Here is a 19464-nt window from a genome sequence, read left to right as displayed (position 1 = left end):
CACAATCCATCATGTCTTGCTTGGAAAGCCAGCAAATAATGGCTGTTGTATTAGCTGCTTTTGATGATAGTATGAAAGAAGTATTAGCACTTGTCAACAAAACTGCTTACAACATAACATTAGCATGCATGGGCTGCTGTACCTATTTATTATTCTGGCAGCTTCACACATATTGTTACAAGCTTATAAAACATTTTGTCGGGTGGAAACCGAATGTACACTGTTTGGTTTTCTGATAGACTGGCAGCATAAATGTCTGGGCTGACTTAGTTTAGTTTAAGTGTAAATAGAGACACAAATTCTTCAACCTGTTCTCTTATTGATACTGAAAAGTGCTGAATTATTCAGCATCCAACTCTTCTGTTTGTGTCTATCACAGTTATCAATTACCCATCAGTCTCCTTGTCAAAACAGAATGGATTAATCTGGCTGAAAATAAGACAAATAAATGGATACTATAACAGGGGTGTGGGGTTGCCAGACTGTCAAAGGGAAATCCAGGCAGTGACATTTGCCGTCAAAAATGGGATCTCTGGCTTAAGTGAGCAAATGATTCCCTTCGCGAGCCAAGAATGCACTTAGCTCACCGTAAGTAAATTAATCTGCCTTCTTCAACTGCTAATGCATTAGCACTGAGGTAATAGTTCCATTGCCGAAATTCCTTTATGTTTCAATAATTTTGGTCATTCCTATTGTTTCTCACAGGAAAAGCAGATACATTCAGATACTTTATCTCGGTAAATAAAAGGTTGCCTGGTAAATAAATGAATCCATTTAACAACGAAGTTATTGCTGATAGTTCTGTGCCACTTCATAGCTCTCAGCTGATGTGACACCAAGTAACTCTTTGCACAGATGGCTGGTGGAATCCATCCAGCATCTGCAAAGTCCATCCCTGTTTTCTTTCCCAAACATTTTATTTGGAAATCTTGTTTGGCAGACTTCCTGAGACTCTGCCTGGCTGTTCAAAGTACATATTTCCAATCTATCTCATTTGGCCCTTCTATAAAAAAAGAACCAGCAAAGTGCCTTCTGATTTGGCACAAAAATTTCAGCCACAGACTGAAGCAAGTTTTAGGTTCCTGGCCAAAAATTTACAAGAATTTTATCTTAGATGCTTCCATACTGGACTGTTTTACATAGTCATCATTAACATCTGAAGCCTTCACATCACGACAGGATCAAAGCCTCCCAATCTGTATCATCTGATAGCTTCACTTTGCCAAAAGTTCCCTCTTGTTATTTTCCCAGACATTTCGTGTCCTAACGATTGCAGACACTGTACTTACTGTTGGGTCGTGAGTAATTTAAGGACAGCTACCTGCTGGAAAATGGTTCCATTCACTTGATGATGAATGAACAGATTACTTTAGAATGAATCATCATCTTTTTTCTTTTTCCAGTAGATTGTGTAAAGAATTTTAAGCATTTAAAAATAAAAAACCCTTCCTACATTTGAGGAGTTTCAAAGAGGTCATACTAAAAATTGAATTCTAGGTACAACTTCTGCTATCCTCTTAAAAGACTTAGACAGACTGGAAATTTCCATCTCACATTCCCGGAACATTATCTCAAATTTCTCCTCAATGTAAATCAGGTTCCCAGAACTTCAACATTAAAAAGAAATGTACTAATTGGCCCAGTCACAATTTACTTTTGCTAAATCTCATTTGCTTTGTATATAATCCCAAGGTTACTTCATAGAAGCACTGCTTAAAATAAGGCAGTGTTTTTATTACCAGTAGATTGTTTTATCTCTCTCTCCTTCTTCGTTTTTAAAGTAAATAACTCACTTATATGGAAAGGGAGCATTCTACAAAATTTTGCATGGCCTAAAAGTGTTTTCAGAGTTTTAATTTTTTTCTAGAATTTTTTGCTACACTAGAAACTAAGTTGATTGACAGGTGTGTATAATGAACTTGCTTCCAAATTCCAGATGTCATTTCCCACTCTTGAGGAACATTTCAAAGTATACGGTTGCCATTTCAGATTCAACTTGTCCCCATCTAAACATTCTCTCTCTCTGGTTCCCTTTTTCCAAAATCCCAATTAGTTACTAAATCCTGCAGTCTGCCTCTATAATATCTCTTCTGTTATTCTCCTTTCCATTACCACTATCAGCCTGCTTTCATTCCACGCTGATTCATTTGGATATTCATGCATGCACCAGCTCACTTATTCAACAATTCTTTGAGCACCTAACATGAGTCGTCTCTCTGCCTCTAGTCCTTCTAACATTCTTGCCACCCCAGACCTCAGCTCTCATTCTGAAATGCCCTCCACCCATCCTACCCATTTTTAAATATCAGTTCAAATGACATCTCCTTGTACCCTTCCCTTCCCTTCCCTTCCCTTCCTTCTCCTTCCTTCCCTCCTCCTCCCTCTCTTCCTCCTCCTTCTTTTTCTTTTTTCTTCTTCCTCTGTTGCCCAGGCTGGAGTGCAGTGCTGCCATCTCAGCTCACTGCAACCTCTGCTTCCAGGGTTCAAGTGATTCTCCTGCCTCAGCCACCCAAGTAGCTGGGATTACAGGCGCCTGCCACCACGCCTGGCTAATTTTTGTATTTTTAGTAGAGATTAGGTTTTGCTATGTTGTCTGGTCTCAAACTCCTGACCTCAAGTGATTCACCTGCCTTGGCCTCTCAAAGTGCTGGTATTACAGGTGTGAGCCACCTGCTTGGCCCCTTGTACATTTTTCTTATTGTCTCACTCATATGGAATTTTTTAGTTCTTCAAGTCTGTTAAGCATTTTTCTGTTTCCTTTATCATAACTTGGTAGAAATCCTGTCTCTGACACTTAATAGCTGTGTGGCTGTGGGCAAGTTATAGAAACAATGGAAGCCTCAGTTTCTCCTCTAAGACCTGAGATATTATCACCCCATGGGTTGTGAGTGTTAAATGAGCTAATGCATGTGAAATACTTAGAACAATGCCTGGCACACAGTGAATGTTCATCAAATTCTTGTTTGTTATATTAATGCACACAGTAGGACTTGGAAACATATGTTTTAACATTTGTGGGTTGAGAGGTAACAACTGTAATTGCCTTTGGTAAAGGGGCTTAAAACTATACTTATGATCCTGGGTGGCAGGCCTTGCCAGGGTATAACATCCTGGGCTGAACAGTCTGGAGCCATGCTGTTTGGCTTCACATCCTGGCCTTTACCATTTGCTAGTTTTGTTTAAGTGGGAAGTAAGGCAGTTGAAAGTTTCTATACCTTATAGGTAGTTGTTAAGATTAACTGAAAGTAAAATGCTTAGCAGAGTGCCTGGCCCATAGCGAGACCTCCGTAAGTGTAGCTGTCATTACACTAGAAGGGTTCCAAAATGTTTCTTGATCTAATTTTATGTGGCGAAAAAGGACTAGTTAAATGAATGCACAATTCCCTGAATTACTGTCACATCTCCTAGGTCCATAAAATCTTAAAAGGAGTGTTTCAAAGAGGTTACACTCATTTTCTGGCCTTGTGTCTTCCCTCATACTCATCCCTCCCTTCCCTGCCCCACACATCTAGGAACGTCCTCCCTGTTTACATCCATCTTTGTGAGTTTAAGAAGCTTGTCCCTACTGCCGGCTTTCTGACTAACCTAGCCCTCAAAGATTTATCATCTAAATGCCTGAAGCATTTAGCGGTTTTTACCACAAAATTGAGCTCTTAATTATAAATTGTCTTTAAGTGTTTCCTCTGTGTTTGATTTGCCTCTCCAGAGATATTTCACTATCTTTCTGCTTCCTACCTCTCTTTTTTTTAGGAATCCACAAAGCTCTCTGGATAATTTTCCTGGCCTGTCATGGTGACCATGCCACTTGTCCTCCAGGTATTAGCACAGGGTTCTGGTTCCAGCCAGGCTTCTGGGCTTGATTGTCTTTAACCTAACCATATGAAGAAGGTCTTGCAGCATGAGATAGGCCCTTGCTATTCGCCAAGTCTGTGTTTGTGCACTGGGAAGAATTTTCCTTCTTCGTAAACTATATTTCTACTACCTCTTAGAATAAACCATATCTTTATTCTACAGACAGCCTTACCTGATTGAAGCAGAATTATGTTGTGTGAGAAAATCATGGACTTGGAAGTATTAAAGTTTTAGGTTTGAATCTTGGTTTTTTGTGGGGGAGGGAACAGGGTCTTGCTCTGTCATCTAGGCTGGAGTGCAGTGCCATGATCATAGCTCACTGTAGCCTTGAACTCCTGGGCTCAAGTGATTCTCTCACCTCAGCTTTCTGGCTATCTGGGACTACAGGTGTGCATCGCCATTCTGGCTATCTGGGACTACAGGTGTGCATCACCATGACTGGCTAACTTAAAAAAATTTTTTTCTTGGAGACAGGGTCTCAGTATGTTGCCCAGGCTGGTCCTGAACTCCTTGTCTCAAGCAATCCTCCCATCTCAGCCTCCCACATAGCTTGGATTACATGAATCTTGGTTTTGTCACTTACTGTGACCTTTGGCAAGTCACTTTTCTGAGTTTTGTTCAGGTATAAAAATATCAATACCTAGCTCACAGAGCAGACATGTGGATTATGTGAGATAACATAAAGTGCTTGACGAATAGTAGGGAGTAAACTTTAGGTACCTTACCCCTCCAATTAATATGAAATCATATTAATAACATCAACAGTTTATCCATATTCTATATAGTATCCATTGACACAATTATGATTATCTGTAGTTTTACATTTACATGGGGTACATATGCTTCCATTTAACATTCCTCTTCAAATAATTGTCTGAGTAAAGTATATACTGGATCTTAATATTTGTAAACACAACTAAGTGCTTTGCTATGCAAACTAGCAAATCCAGAATCTAAAACTTACTAGTTGTTCAAAGTTGATAGGTATTGAAAATTATCTTTTACATGAAATACTGGTATCTTCTTCATATTTGAGGAAATTGGAGGCCAAAGGCTAAAACGTCCCTTGGTTAAAGATAAAATGCAAGGGAGTGGAGCTACCATGCCCATGGCTTACCTTCCAATATTTGAATTCTAGATATGTATTTCAAGATAGTGAGGCAGTGTTTCACAAGACAGTTCACGAAACTTCCCTCTACAGCAGTCTCAATTATCACGCCAAAATGAGTCTCATAACAGAATTTACCTCCAAATTTTTAATAAATCCCTCAGCGAACAGTTGTTCTGGTTGTGTATATCCAGACTTTGGTTGAGAAATGAGAGATGAATGGTTTAAAACTGAAGCCTGCTTATAAGCAGAACTTCTGAGTAGAGAAATCACAATAAAATATCTAATTCCTAGGTTCAAATGAGCAGCCTGTTTGAACCTACTTGCTTGCTTTCTCTCCTCTTTACCCCTTTCTCCCTTTCTTTTTTATTTCCTTCTTAGCAGTCTGAATTGACCAAGTTCTAGGCCATTTATTGACAAGTCTGTTCCTAGCTACAAACACTTTGATCTTGTCAAAGGACAATCTAACCTCTTGAGTCGGAGTTAGCATGCAGGGGTCAAATTACCTCTATGAGCATGATACAAAGACAGGAAATTCAAAACTTAATATAACTGACGTATGACTAAAATGACATATGATGGTAGAGACAGTTCTAACCTCATGGAATCACCTTTGAGTATAAAAGAGGTCTTGAGAAACCACAATTCGTACCATTGGCTTGGTGGGTGAGCGGCGAGGGGGCAGGAGATACTTTACTGTTTCCTCTTTAAACTCTTAATAGAAGGCTGTTGAGAGGTTCCGACTCAGCAACTTCCTAAGTTACTCAGTCCTTTAAAAAGTTTAAGTGTGACCTCAATTCTGCATAACACAGATCTATAATCTGTCTTCAATTTGGAAAGCCTTATCTTTAGAGAAACTGAGAGAATAATATCACAATAATGGTATCTCAGTTCGTCAACGAGATTTTTCTCCCATATAGATTAAAAACAGACCCTGGGAACAATCTTCAAGAACATTTTATTGTTTTGATGAGACAATAAAATATGAGGTTATCATAATAACAGTGAGCTACCTTTTCTTCTTCTGGCAGGAAGAGGTAGAGCAAAATATTTTCCAAAGTGGCGAAGTGAACAAGAGCTTCTCTTTGTCCCGTGTATATAGTGTCTAGTTTTAGAAGTGGGATTCCCAGAGCAATGGTTTCTACATCATGTTGTGAAGGAAGTTGATGATATAGCTTTTGTCTGAGAGTGTTAGTACTGACAAGCTTATGATAGGGAACCAGGTCTCCTCCACTCCTTCTCCCTACTCTTTTTAATTTACCACACCGTAACTGGATAGGGCGCATGTGTGCCTTGGGGGAGTGGGTGGCTCAGGTGGGGTGGCACACACTGAACAAGCAGAGAAGATTCCACAGGAATCCTCTCAAAGGTGAAAACTGTTACATAGGCATCACCTTGTTTAGTTTTATAGTAATTGTCCCCTTTGTTTATAGAATATTCTAGTAGAACTTTGCCATTATGGTGATCACTCCATAGCTATAATGCATACATAGAGCAGATGTGAGTTATGTCCCATAATTCTATTGTCTGTTCAATGTGCTAGGTATTGATATTTTTATATCTGAATGAAACTGAGTCTCAGAGAGGTTCAGCAAATTGCCCAAAGTCATTACAGTAAGTAGCAAAACCAAGAATCAAACCCAGAACTTTATGACTGCAAAGTCCATGCTCCTTCCACACAGTGTCAGGCTGCCTTAATTGGTAAGGTTGATTGTGAAACAAAGATGTGATTTATTTTAAGAAGTGAAAGATATACAGTTTGGAAGGAAAGTGGAAGGAATTTGCTCCTTTCTCTTCTCTCCTCTCTTTATTATCCTTACTTTCTTCATTCTCTTCATCTTCACTTTTGCCATTCTGAGAATAAATAAGAAAGTTCATTCTTGAGGTAGAAAATGGTGGCAAAGTATGCAGCTGCCTACTTAAAGAAATATGGGGGAAGCTCCTTGCCATTCACTTGCCATAGCAGCTGAAATTCCCACTATTAGAGAGTTGCTTCTTTGGGAACTTTGTGTACTTTGTCTCTAAAAGTTATGTTTGAATGTGGTAGTTTATGATGTTATTGACACCTTTTCCCAGGATTTTTGTGCCCAATGTAATCATCACAGAACATACTACTTTTGACTGGTAATGAATGAGCATAAAATGTTTAAACAAAGAACAGAGCAAGTTCTTTGGGAAAGAAAATCTGAAAGGTGTTAGAATTCAGGAAGGAGGATCCTGGCATGCTGCTCTGTGGAAAGTCATCTTAATTTTATTTGCATCGACCCAGGGGAAATGAGGCATGTGCAGACCTTAAAATAGGTTTAATTTCAGCTTAGATGTCGGGAAACCTTTCCTGACTCCCTGAGACCGGGTTGTGAGTCCTTGCCCTGAGCTTTTATAAATATCTGCACTTCCCCTTATGCAGCACGTATTTTGCTGTCATTGTCTGTCCAACTCCATCACTAGACAATAAGTTGCTTGAGACCATTCATTCACTCGAAGAATATTTCCAGTGCTAGTGTAAAGTTCAGAAGAAAATACAGATTAAAATATCCCAAATAGTTGAATCTTTTTTACTTTTAACTTGGAGGTCCTTTTAGCATGGGAAAAAGTCAAACACACTCTTCTATTACTACTTTAGGATTGTAGAGTTGAGTAAATAATGTGTAGTCATCTTTCAGTAGAAGGCAATGGAGATTTACTAGGAAAATATAAGGGGGGGTAATAAATATATTTTAAAATATTTTCAAGGGAAGGCTAAAACTTCTTAGGAGTTTTTCATTTTTGCTAGGTTACTAAGAATGGAATTCATGATCTCACTACTGACTCAAAAAATGTATAGATAGGTGTGTGGTTCAAAGTGTGAAAGATTTAAGGAAAAGCAAAGAAAGCAATAAAGTGCAAGAAATGGAATCTGCAAGTAGAATAATCATAAATGAGTGGGATTTTAGGGTATTGCTAAAATGTAAAAGAGTATCAGATAAGAAGCTACTTGACAATGATTACTTAGAACCAGCAACCTTTCCAAAGATACATTAAGAAGCAAACAACAAAAGCCTCTCATTCAGAAGAATTTTTTTGAGAATTTACCAGCTCATTACCTGTCTGGAATGATAAAATCTCCTCTTTGTCCTGATCAGTGAAATTGTGTCCTGATTTGACACGATTAAACCTCTGCTGGCCAGATTCTGTCACAGGACCCATAATTCATTGTACTTAGTAATCACTTGGCAAATTATCATGATCATCAACACAAATGGAAATAGATTTGCCTACAGGAAAGGTCACCAGTGAATAATAGCCTGTAGACCAAAGCTCTGTAACCTGTTGCAAGTCTGAGCTACTGCTTGGCCTTGGGTCACTCACATAGTAATTCCTGGCAACTCATCTCTTGCTGTAATACAGAACATAGTAGAAAGTGGATGTCAGTCCATAGACCCCATTATTGGTGAGGTGGGTTGGGGGAGGGAGGAGAAGTTGCTGACTGGCAGAAAGGCCTCGCTGCAATGTGGATTTACCTCTAAGGAAACCAACCCATCAGCATGAACCTGACAGCAGTGTGCACTGTGGTGCTCTAATGAACAACCCTGAACTACTTTTTTTCCCCTCTCTGTTAAGTAATCCTGCAGGGATTACAAAGATACTTCTAAGATTTCTATTTTACTTCCTTAAATAAACCTGCAATTTCAGCCTGCTATGAACCATTGAAATTGCCATTTTCTAGGTAGCAAATGGTTGCATATAGGCAATTTTACATGATTCAACCTAATTGTTAAATGGTCACACAGATTTGGTGCTATAATATAACTGTGGGAAGAAAGAAAGACTGAAAATGTGAACACCAAATATCTTGTTTTTTTTTTCCTAAGGAAGCCCAATGGGGTTAAAAGAGAAGGCAAATTCCTTTTAGCCGCAATTATTATTTGTGGAATATCTAATCACATGATGCTGTGAAGTGCACACAATACACAGAAGACACCAACATTACCTTTGAGGAATTTATCATCTGTATGTGAGGATTTGGGTAAATATAGAACAAAAACAGTGTTTCCATTTTCCCACCTAGCAGACAAAAATAGCTGTATTGTAAAGTGCAACTAATCTCTCACAAAGTATACTGATGCCAGTGTCAGCCCTATATACCCAGAAATATCACCACTAGCCTTATTTTGCTGCCTGCTACAATCCCCTTCCACCCCACTATATTCTAGATATATTAGTCTTCTTTTCTGGACTGATCATGTAATTTGCAAGACCAATGTCAGGCCTCCTGTCAAAAATTTAAGAATTTCATGATGGTGACAGCAGAGCATTAAACTGGGGCCCCTTAAGCATGGGGGCATGTGTAACACCCAGGTTGCATGCCCATGAAGCCAGTTTTGCTTCTTTCTGTTTCTCACATATGCCAAATTTATTCCCACCCTAGGGCTGTGATACCTGCTGTTCTCTCTGTTTGGAATGCTCTTCTCATGGCTAAGGTCTCAGCTCAAATGCTTCTTCCTCAGAAAGGCCTTCCGTTACAACTCTGTTTAAAGAAGGCTTTTTTTTTTTTTTTTGGTCACTCTATGTGACATCATATTATTTTGCTTTTTTCCTCAATATTTTGCTCTGCTGGGGTTTTTTTTTGCTAATTTATTTATAGACTTATATAAGTTATCTATTTCCCCTCCATTAAAATGTAAATTCCACAACAGAAGGACTTTATCTTGTTCACTCTGTCTTGTTCAGATGGCTCCTAAAACAGTACTTGGTGTGAGTAGATGTCCAGTAAATATGTTTTTGATGAATAAATGAACAAACTAGATTATTTGCAAGGTATTTCTAATTCATAAAAAGTCTTCACTGGTCTTCAGGTTTTTATGTTTTCCAATAGACTCAGCTAATATACACACATGCACACCAACACACAAATGAACCAATGACTGAAGTTCAAAACTTTAGCCAATCCAATACATCAGAAATGGAACCCTCATTCGGCTGTGATTACTAAGTGATTTATCTTTAGAAATCATACTACATTTTAAAGATCAACCAGCTTTTAAACTTAATTCTACTATGGCTCTCATAACTCAACAATTTTAAAGTAAAAGTCAAAAGTTGGCATATATTAAAATGTTGATCGAAAATATCTTGTAAAATAATTTCTAAGAAAATATGGTAAATGTTTTCATTGCAACTATGCCTATTGTTGAAAACAGAATATAATTATTAAGACATTATTACATGCTATGAGAAAACTGAATGCAGCTATAATTTTCCACAAAGTTAATATTCACTTTAGAGTCGTTATATAACAAAAAAGTCAAAATAATTATACAAGGGCACAAAAACTAGTACTTTGACACCCTGGCAGAAATTGCTATCATGAAATAACCTTGGTTGAATTAATCGGAAGCTCATGTTAGATTACAAAGCCTCCTGCAACATACTAATTTAATTGTATCTTTTGAATTTAAGAGTCAAAGATAATGGCCCCCTAAGACTTGACTTTGCTTTTCATGGCTCAACTGGTTCTGGCTAGAGAGTTGGCACTGCATGCAAATCATCTTTTTTGGTGGTTTCATACTTTATAGCTACAATTAGAAATTAACAAAACAAGTTATAAGCACTGACTGTTGAAGACATTTCTACATATCCAATGAGATATGCAATGCAAACTAAATAGAAGAACATTTGCAATTTAAAATATAATTCTCCATAATGAAAATGTAAAGCAGTCATTCTGTTTTATTCAGCATGGCAGGTTAGGAATCCCCGTGAAGCTACATTGAAGCAAAGAGTAGATTAATAATTTAATTTGGTTCAGAAGTGTGCAATGGGGCACCACAACCTTTTATTCAGTAACCAGCTGCTGACCCTAATATGGACGAACCAATTAGACATCTCTATTTCATTGTTGGGGACCCATCTAAAACTCACCAGGAATTTTCATTTTCAACAACACTCAACAGTCTGAAAGAATCCTAGTTATCCCCCTGGTGGAGATGGTTGATTTGATAGAAGCACACAAAGGAGTTCAGCAAACAGGGGAAAAAACTGCAAGATCATTTTAGACTGTGTTCTGTAAAAGAACATCTTAATATAATGAGCCTTTTTTCAGTCTCCCTTGATGGAACATCAGCCCTCTCAGATAACCCCACACAAAGCAAATACTATTCGTCTGAAGTTACATTTGCTCCTTGTTATCACAACTTATGCCACTTAATTCATTATTCAACGAATTCACTTTCTTGTTTATTAGATGCAAGGTAGCCACTTATCCCTAAAGGCCATGTATGCAAAAGACTGCTTGTAATCCTGTCACTTCAAACCTCTGTAGACTTTTACATTGCTTCAGGAATTAGGAGGAAAGAAGCAAACAATTTAGATTTATTCCTGATGATATTAAATCTGTACATGATGAAAGAAATAAGGAAGAAATGCTAACCTGAAATTTGTTGATTTGGAGAGTGGCTTCAGATGCTATCTTTACAAGTAAAAGTTAGTAATTCACTTGCTTCTCATATTGAACACCTTGAAACATTCTTCTTACATTAAAGAGGAATAAATTAAATGCATTTTTTTTTGTATAGGTTGTTTGCAAAAAAGAAATAATGTAATACAGTGCACCAACTGTATTTCAAAGATGCAGGCCAACTCGACATTTCATGTGCTGAAAACAGGTATTAAATATACTTTATAATCTGATATCTGATACGTTGTTGCATTTGGGTACCACTCTCTAAGTATACTTAATGTTGGAATAAAAACTGAATTGAAAAGTTTTTTCATTATGGATATTTTAAGATTCCTTTTGGTTGTCATTAACAAGACATGATAAATATATTCTGTATAATATAAAGCAATATGACTATTTGAACTCTTCACACAACATAGTATAATGGTCACAGATATTTCAATTTGATTCGGTAATCTTATGCTATTAAAATCATTAAAATGTAAATGAATTACTGAATTAAACACACTTTCACTGCACTCTTAGCACAATTAATATTGTATAAAATTATCTGCATAATTATACACAGTATGTTTACATAAAACAGCCAGGAAAGAGCTACAAATCAGAGGCTGAGTGTAAAATATTTTAAGCTGTGTGCCGAAGTCTTCTAAATATGGAAATCTAAGTGGTTGTTTTAGTATTGGTGCTTTATGTAACTGCAGACTGTTCTAAATTTCATGCTTTACTTATTTAAATGCTAAATAACTCTATACCTATTTTTAAAATTCTCATAAATATATATACATGTACATATATGTGTGTGTGTGTATATATATATAGAGAGAGAGAGAGAGAGAGTGAGTGTATTTTAAACCTGTGTGCATTATTCACAAAACTAAAAGGAAATTATTTTCTTCAATTAATTTACATTATGAGTTAACTATTTGAAATTTAGCATTAGTTGATCAACAAAAGCCACAATGAGCATTTTAATGCAGCATAGGATATACAGATATGCCTAGGACAAAAGACTCAACATCTCCAGAAAATAGGAACAATTTACAGGGAACCTCATTTTATGAATAGAATTGTGACTAATAAAATAATGTTACAAAATTACCTGTAACTATTCTAAGGAAAGAAATACTCTTGAATGCTCACATACCTAGCAACTGTGGATATTATTGTAATTATTGCCATTCTTCACAAGCATCACTCATATTACTATAGTGATGAACAGACTGATTCACCTGAATAATTAACCTTTACTACAGCATAACTGCCTTCAGTACAGATTAATGTTTTCTATTCAGCTTAAGACATAAACCTACATGGGAAATCACACTTATTAAAAATGCTGTAAAAATTAATTGTTTCCTACCACTCTGAGGAATTAGTATCAACAATTAATTTGTGCAGTATTTTTAAAAGCTTGTATTCATCTGTCTGTGCCCATTAAACAAAAACAGAATAGAGCAAAATGAAATTAACAAAGAATGCTAATAAAATACAACTTTTCTGTTGATATCTTAGATATATAACTTTATTCATTATTGTACAACTCTTGGTTTTTTACATGTGGGAGATTTAAAAAGTCACCCAGTGATTTTTATAGTGCAACCGTATGCTAGATAAAGATATTTAAGCTGTCAGTATAAACTGCTTCTGTTTTCATTTTGCATTTAATTTCAATGCCAGACTCAAGGCATAAATTTTTCATCACCTGCAATGCTATGAATAAAAGATTAAAAAAGGAACTGAGAAGAAATTCTAACACATGCGGTGCATGCAGCACATTGTGCAGACGCAGTATTCATAACTAGATGTTTAATTTCCGTCTTTTTTTACGTCAGGAACATTATTATTTGGGTTAATACATCATGGAGCTAATTTCCAGTATTTTAGCTTTGCAGAATTCAAGTTTACCTAGTTTGAGCCAAATAGGCCATTCATTCCACTTGAAATCTGAAGTATACGCCCTAAGATTTACATGCTACTTTGTTAGCACTGCAGGGTTCTATTACTCTCATATTTCTAGAAAGGGAATATTTCAACATCATATATTTTTGTTTTGTTCCATGAAATAGCATGTACATTAACCTTGCCTCAAAGTTCAAAGAACTAAGAATTACTGAAATGGTCCCGCCTAATATCAGTTCCTCATTAAGGCTTGCTTCATATTCTCTGCCGAAAGATATCATCAATCCCAAGAGGTAAAGTTATGAGCTCAGTGTTAAGGCATTTTTTATTTAGTACTTAGGACTGTTTTCTGTAGCACAATGCATCTTCATTGTCACTTTATTAGCCTCCACAGGACTCAAAGACTACAACAATTTCTAATTCTTGCCAATAGACTCTCAGTGAGCAAGAGATGCGTAAGAGCTGTTCCTAATCTCATCAGGAGGGCCTTGGGTTTATTAGCCTTGCCATTCTGAAACTTCACTTTCTCAGGGCAGTCAAGAGCCTGCTGAGGACTACAGGCCTATTGGGGACAGCAAGAGTTATTCCCTTGGAGGTTAGTGGCTTCTAATAATGTCTAGCTTATTGTCTTTGGCTCTAATTACTCAAACTAATTTTTATGGTTATTGAAATTAAATATATGGAAAGCTTTGGAAAAAAATAAACCAAACCATATTTTGATACATTATTATCAACGTAGTATCCAATTAGCTCAGTTGGTTAGCAGATAGTGCTAATGAGACCTAGGTCATTGGTCCAATTCCACAGGGGCCAGTTAGCTTTACTTTGTTCTGTGGTCACAGACGGATACCTCATCCTATCCAGCCATCTTAAGTGCTATTGGTCACCAAAATAACCAAATGAGTGAGCATGGACGGATTAGTGTAAATCTACCTCTACAACTAGGCTCTAGAGGGCATCAGCATCATTTTTTGTGACAATTGTACAAAAACGAGGTTTTTAAAATGAGACTTTTTGATTTTTTGCTTATTGTTTATGACGGTAAAGCAAATAATTTATATCTTCAAAACATTTAATGGGCTTTAATGAGCTAGACTTCGTAACATCTCTATGATATTGACAAGTTTAATTAAGCTTACTTTACAGGTGAAAAAGCTCAAAACTGAGAGGTTAAGTCACTTGTCTGAGGTCACATAAAATGTCAGGGGTATTTCTCAGATTAGAATCCTGGTCTTCTATATCTCATTCCATTGTGCTACCCATGAGAGTGCTCTGCCTCTATGGAAACAGCCTGAAGTCACAGTAATATGTCACTATATTATCACGTTATTTTTCATTATGCTAGAAGACACAGCTTAGCGAAAAGGCACAGTGAGTCAAGGATTACAGATGTATTTCTCTTTAAGCAACATAAATGTATGGAAATTTGGATTTGCTGAACAGATAAATTAGAAAGTGTCATGTATCACTTAGTCTGTGCTACCTCATATTGTTATTAATCATTTTTTTTTTGCATAGTCTAAGTTCCCAACTAGACAGTAAGCACAGGGACTATGTCTTATATCTCTTTGAATCCACAGTATATATTAATAAATATTTAGTCATGACAATGGCATCTGATTGGAAGGGGATAGGAAAATATATGACTATGGACCCTATGGAAAGGGTAAAATAGGCGAAGAGATAAGCATCATGACATTGGGCAGGCATGGATTTTTCCTATTGGGCCTGTGTCATTGCAGCAATTTCAGTTTGATGTATTATACAAACAAACTTTATAAGAGTGCCTAAAACATACCCTGGATACCAAGCATGAAGAGGCCTTACAGAGATGACGTACTTAAGGAAAATGCTTTCGATGAGGAAAATGCCTAATCAGCAGTGTAGGAGAGGCAGCTCGGCATAGCTATGGAAGGTAGAGATGTCACTCTGTGCAATCCTGCACCACGCCATCAATGGAGATACGGTGTTGTGTGAAAATTAGTTGCTCAGTATTGTGGAAGAGAAAACCACATGATGGCAGGGGAGAGGGGCAGAAATATGGTTTTTATTTTTTAAAATTATTAGTCATAAGATATTTTTAAATTATATGCTTTTCTTATGCCTGAGGTAACCTTGTTTAGGAGAAAGTTGATTTACTTAGAACTTTTCAGAATTATGGCTTTTTTTTTTTTTTTTTTGAGACAGGGTCTCACTTGTTGCCCAGGCTGGAGTGCAATGGCATGATCACGTGGAGCCTTGACCTTCCTGGGCTCAGGTGATCCTCCCACCTCAGCCTCCTGAGTAGCTAAGAGTACAGGTGTGAGCGACCATGCCAAGCTAATTTTTGTATTTTTTATAGAGATGAGGTCTCATTATCTTACCTAGGCTGGTCTTGAAGTCCTGAGCTCAAGTAATCTGCCTGCCTCAGCCTCCCAAAGTATTGGGATTACAGATGTAAGCCACTACACTTGGCCAATTATGGTAATTTTGTAAGTTAAAGTATACCTGTAAAGCTTTGTTCCCTTCAGGTAATTGGCTTGAATTTGATTTTGTTAGTGAAGGATGAAGTCAAGGACCATTGGGGTTGCTCTGTAAAATGAGGAGCTCTTTGGGAAATAGGTCTTAACACCAATGTGATTCAGGAAGGAAATGGCAGACACAGCAGAAAACTCAAGATACAATGTGCATATTCCCCACAGATGGACCATCAACAAGTTTTTCATTTTATTGCAGTCATCTCTTTCCTATTCATGTCTCTATTATTAAATCTCTGGTATTGGGGTTCCTCAAAGAATAACTTTCTGAGCTCTTATCACTAACTCCTATAGCAGTTAGGATAATCACTATCTTTTCTTGTATATGAATATTCTGTGCAAGGTTATTAGAAAATGTAAATCCACTGCTCAACTTTATTTGTTAAAAGCTAGAAAAAATTAAAATCATATAATGCTTATTCTCAGGTGAAACACAGCGCTCACTTTTAAGCTGCACAGATTTACAGTATAATTACATAGGCAATATAGTTTAATTTTCATCTTCTGATTTTTAAAGTAATATTAATAAATTCATGTTTGATATTATTTGGGCTTTGATGATAATTTGCCTTCTTCAACATATGAGGAAATGTACTGAACACCCAATATTTCAGGGATGGCTTCTTCCTGCCAGATTAGTACTTATCAACCTAGGAGGCTTCCAGGGGCCATGAACCTCCTGAAAGTATTGGCAAGTTCTAGAGGTAGATACGTATATTACATGTTTCTAGACAGAGCTCTTCTTAGAACTTCAAAGGAGTTCCTGTTTCAAAAGAGAGGTAAGAACCACTACTCTAAATTTTTATCTTGTGTTCACTTGTAAGAAGTTAATATTCATCTCTCTGTGACAATTAAAAATCTGTCTACCTACCTACCTACCTATCTCGTTCAATTTAGTTGTTTTATAAATTTGTGGAATACTCAGATAAATGAAAACATGCTGTATTTTCTTTCTAAAGAGAAAAAAAAAGGACACGTGACAACTAAAAAATTTACACCAATTACAATATTTCCATATGGAGTACTGGGAGAGATTAACAGGGGCAGTTAAAGAAATGTCTTTCCTTCAGATATTTAAGATAAAAATAAATCTCTCTATAAGAGACTTTAGATGTAGTTCTTTCTAGAAAGTAGTTTGCTAGACTAGAACTCTTGGGGTCCTTTCTAGGTTTATGATTTCTTCATTACATGCTTCCAGGACATGTCAGATAATTACTTGTATTCATTGTCAATCAAACACATCACTTCAGACACAGACCATGCTTAACCTATATTTTAAAAAAGAAAACCTGTTTGAACCAAAATACTCCAAACACACATACAAACACATACACTGAAGATCAGATGTTAGAGAAATGAATTCTGTTTAGATTCGTGCCATCAACTTACTTAGTTCTCAAAAGCAAGTTAATCTTGCCAAAAATCATTGAAATGTGTTTTATTTTACTCCCAATTGCCCTAAATTTCTTAAATGCAAAAAACTGGATTTGAGATTAGTGAAGAGGGTTTCTCAACACACCTAAGATGATTTTAAAAATTATAGACTCTTACATATCCCAGGTCTATACAAACAGAATTGCTAGAGAATAGCCCTGAGAATCTATAGTGTAACAAGAGACTAAAGTGACTTACGATCATACAAGGTTAGGAAATCTGAAAGGATGTGATATTCTCAGTCTCTTAAGATTTTTGGCATTTGGCTAGTTGGTATGTGATTTTCTTCTGAAGATCTTCAATATACAGTATTATATAAGTCTTTCCAATTAATTTTACCTAAAGGCTGGGAGAATACATTTCCAATCATGAAATGAATTGCTAGTGAGTATGCAACATAGAATTTAAGGAGTTAGTTCAAAATTCTCTTGTCAAGAAATTTAAGGAATCTAAATAAATACAAACACACAAATGTGAATATTTTTAAATATAAAAAGAAATATGTATGGAGCACGTGTATGATGTTAAAATGAGTAACAGCTTTCTTTATTGTCCTTTAAAAATCAGTAATGATTTCAAAGGCATTGATAAGCACAGGGTCAGCATATTTTTTCAGTCATGCTCTTGGGGAAACATTAAATTAATATGCTCTTCTGGACAACTGTTTCTATTTGGATGTCACAAAAAAGTTTTTAATTCAAAAGAGGAAGAGGAAGGGTATTGGTAGAAATTTATAAAAGGTTTAGGAGAGTTTTTTTTTTTTTTGATTAACAAAACTGAGAGTCAAGATGCCTTCTGTTTCTAATCATTTTTCTATTAACTTGGACTTCTTTTCCCCTAACCTGAAAGTGGGAGGTGAAGTCTTATACTTAGTTCTGTGGAGGCATTTGCCAATAGAATAAGGCATTTGCCAATAGAATAGAATAATGTGGAGGCATTTGGCCACTTGGAGAATAGATCTATGGCCAAAAACATTGTTAACAATGGATATTTTTGCCTTGGGTTCTGTTTTTTCCCCAGCAACATCAGTCGTATACTTAAAATAACATACACTTATATACAAAGGAGTAACTATAAATATAGAAGTAAATGCAATTTTAGTGACACATAAAATAAATAACTCTTTCTACTAACAAATACTGATGTTTCAGAAACAAAAGTATGTGATTTCAGGTCTAGATCAATGAAAAGTGATTGCAACTAAGCTACAAAGCAATACCAAAAGTTTTAGAGATGACCTAATGGTAAAAAGACAACTTTCTTAGTTTCTAAAAGGTAATGACTAGACAAGATAATCTAATTCCGGATTGTTCTGTATGCTGTAAATGCTACAGAATGGTTGTTATTGCATAAAAATGAACCACTTTATTATAAATAGAAGGTTGCTATGCCATTTTGGGGTAATCTCTCACGACTCAATTGGTAGCTCCATGCTGGTTGGTATGTAATGTAGTTCATTCAATTATTATTTAAGGTAAAATGCTGAATTGTTCATGTAAATTCAACTGCCCCTTTTAGTAAAGTATGCAGATTAACTTTTCCAAATTTTGTCCACTCCGGGGAGTAACTTTCAATTTTGCTAGGTAGTTAAGTGATTTTTCATTTGTAGTGTTATATGAACATTATTAAGAGAATTCCTGCAGTTACAGAACTTATACTTGGAGTTTCTTCTAAATTTTGTTTGCCAACTTATTTAAATTATTAAGACTGAAATAGCTTTGATCTCAGATCATTTTATAATCATTTTATCTGTAACAGGGAAGTTTGGCTCTACTGTTTCTTTACAGTAATTTTGTTATGCACCAAATTCAAGATTCACACTTTCAGTGAATTGAAAAGTGATCATCTTCCCAGTTTATTTGTAAGTCTGTAGGCAACTTATTAGTAAGGTGAATTTTAGAATGCCCTCGTAAGAATGTAAAATAACTCATGAAACACACAGTGTATTGTGTAACACTACTGTTAAACAAATTGCCTAAGTTTCAGGGAGACTTAACATGCTTGCCTGTGCTCTCCATGTTGATCCCTAGCAGTATTTTCCTCTATAGTCTATTAGCAAACTGGAGACTCAATGTTTTAGACTCCTGAGAATGACTTTTTTGTAGTTTCCATTATACAATAAATTATTTTTCAACACACTTTTTTGGAGTAGTTCATTTATTTATATGGCCTCAAGCCTTGGGAAAGATTAAATTAAGAATAAAGTTTTTTTT

At 36.2% G+C, this 19464-nt stretch overlaps 1 protein-coding gene and 1 long non-coding RNA gene across 3 annotated transcripts in view; one reads left to right on the top strand and one right to left on the bottom strand.

Annotated features, from left to right (window-relative positions):
* Nucleotides 1-19464, bottom strand: part of KIAA0825 (KIAA0825 ortholog) — a 481693-nt gene that overhangs the window by 102580 nt on the left and 359649 nt on the right. The gene's annotated exons all lie outside the window — the stretch shown is intronic.
* LOC116471000 (uncharacterized) overlaps nucleotides 1-19464 on the top strand; it is a 248955-nt gene that overhangs the window by 141650 nt on the left and 87841 nt on the right. Inside the window, exon 6 of one of the 2 annotated variants that reach the window (XR_004248698.2) lies at nucleotides 11515-11576. The exons of the other annotated variant lie outside the window; for it this stretch is intronic. This is a non-coding gene — a long non-coding RNA (uncharacterized LOC116471000). Of the gene's footprint in view, nucleotides 1-11514; nucleotides 11577-19464 lie in introns of those variants that run through there. 2 annotated transcript variants of the gene reach the window in all.

The sequence above is a fragment of the Hylobates moloch genome, unplaced genomic scaffold, assembly GCF_009828535.3.
Source record: "Hylobates moloch isolate HMO894 unplaced genomic scaffold, HMol_V3 SCAFFOLD_6, whole genome shotgun sequence".
NCBI classification, from domain to species: Eukaryota; Metazoa; Chordata; class Mammalia; order Primates; family Hylobatidae; genus Hylobates; species Hylobates moloch.
This window is presented reverse-complemented; position numbering and strand designations above follow the sequence as displayed.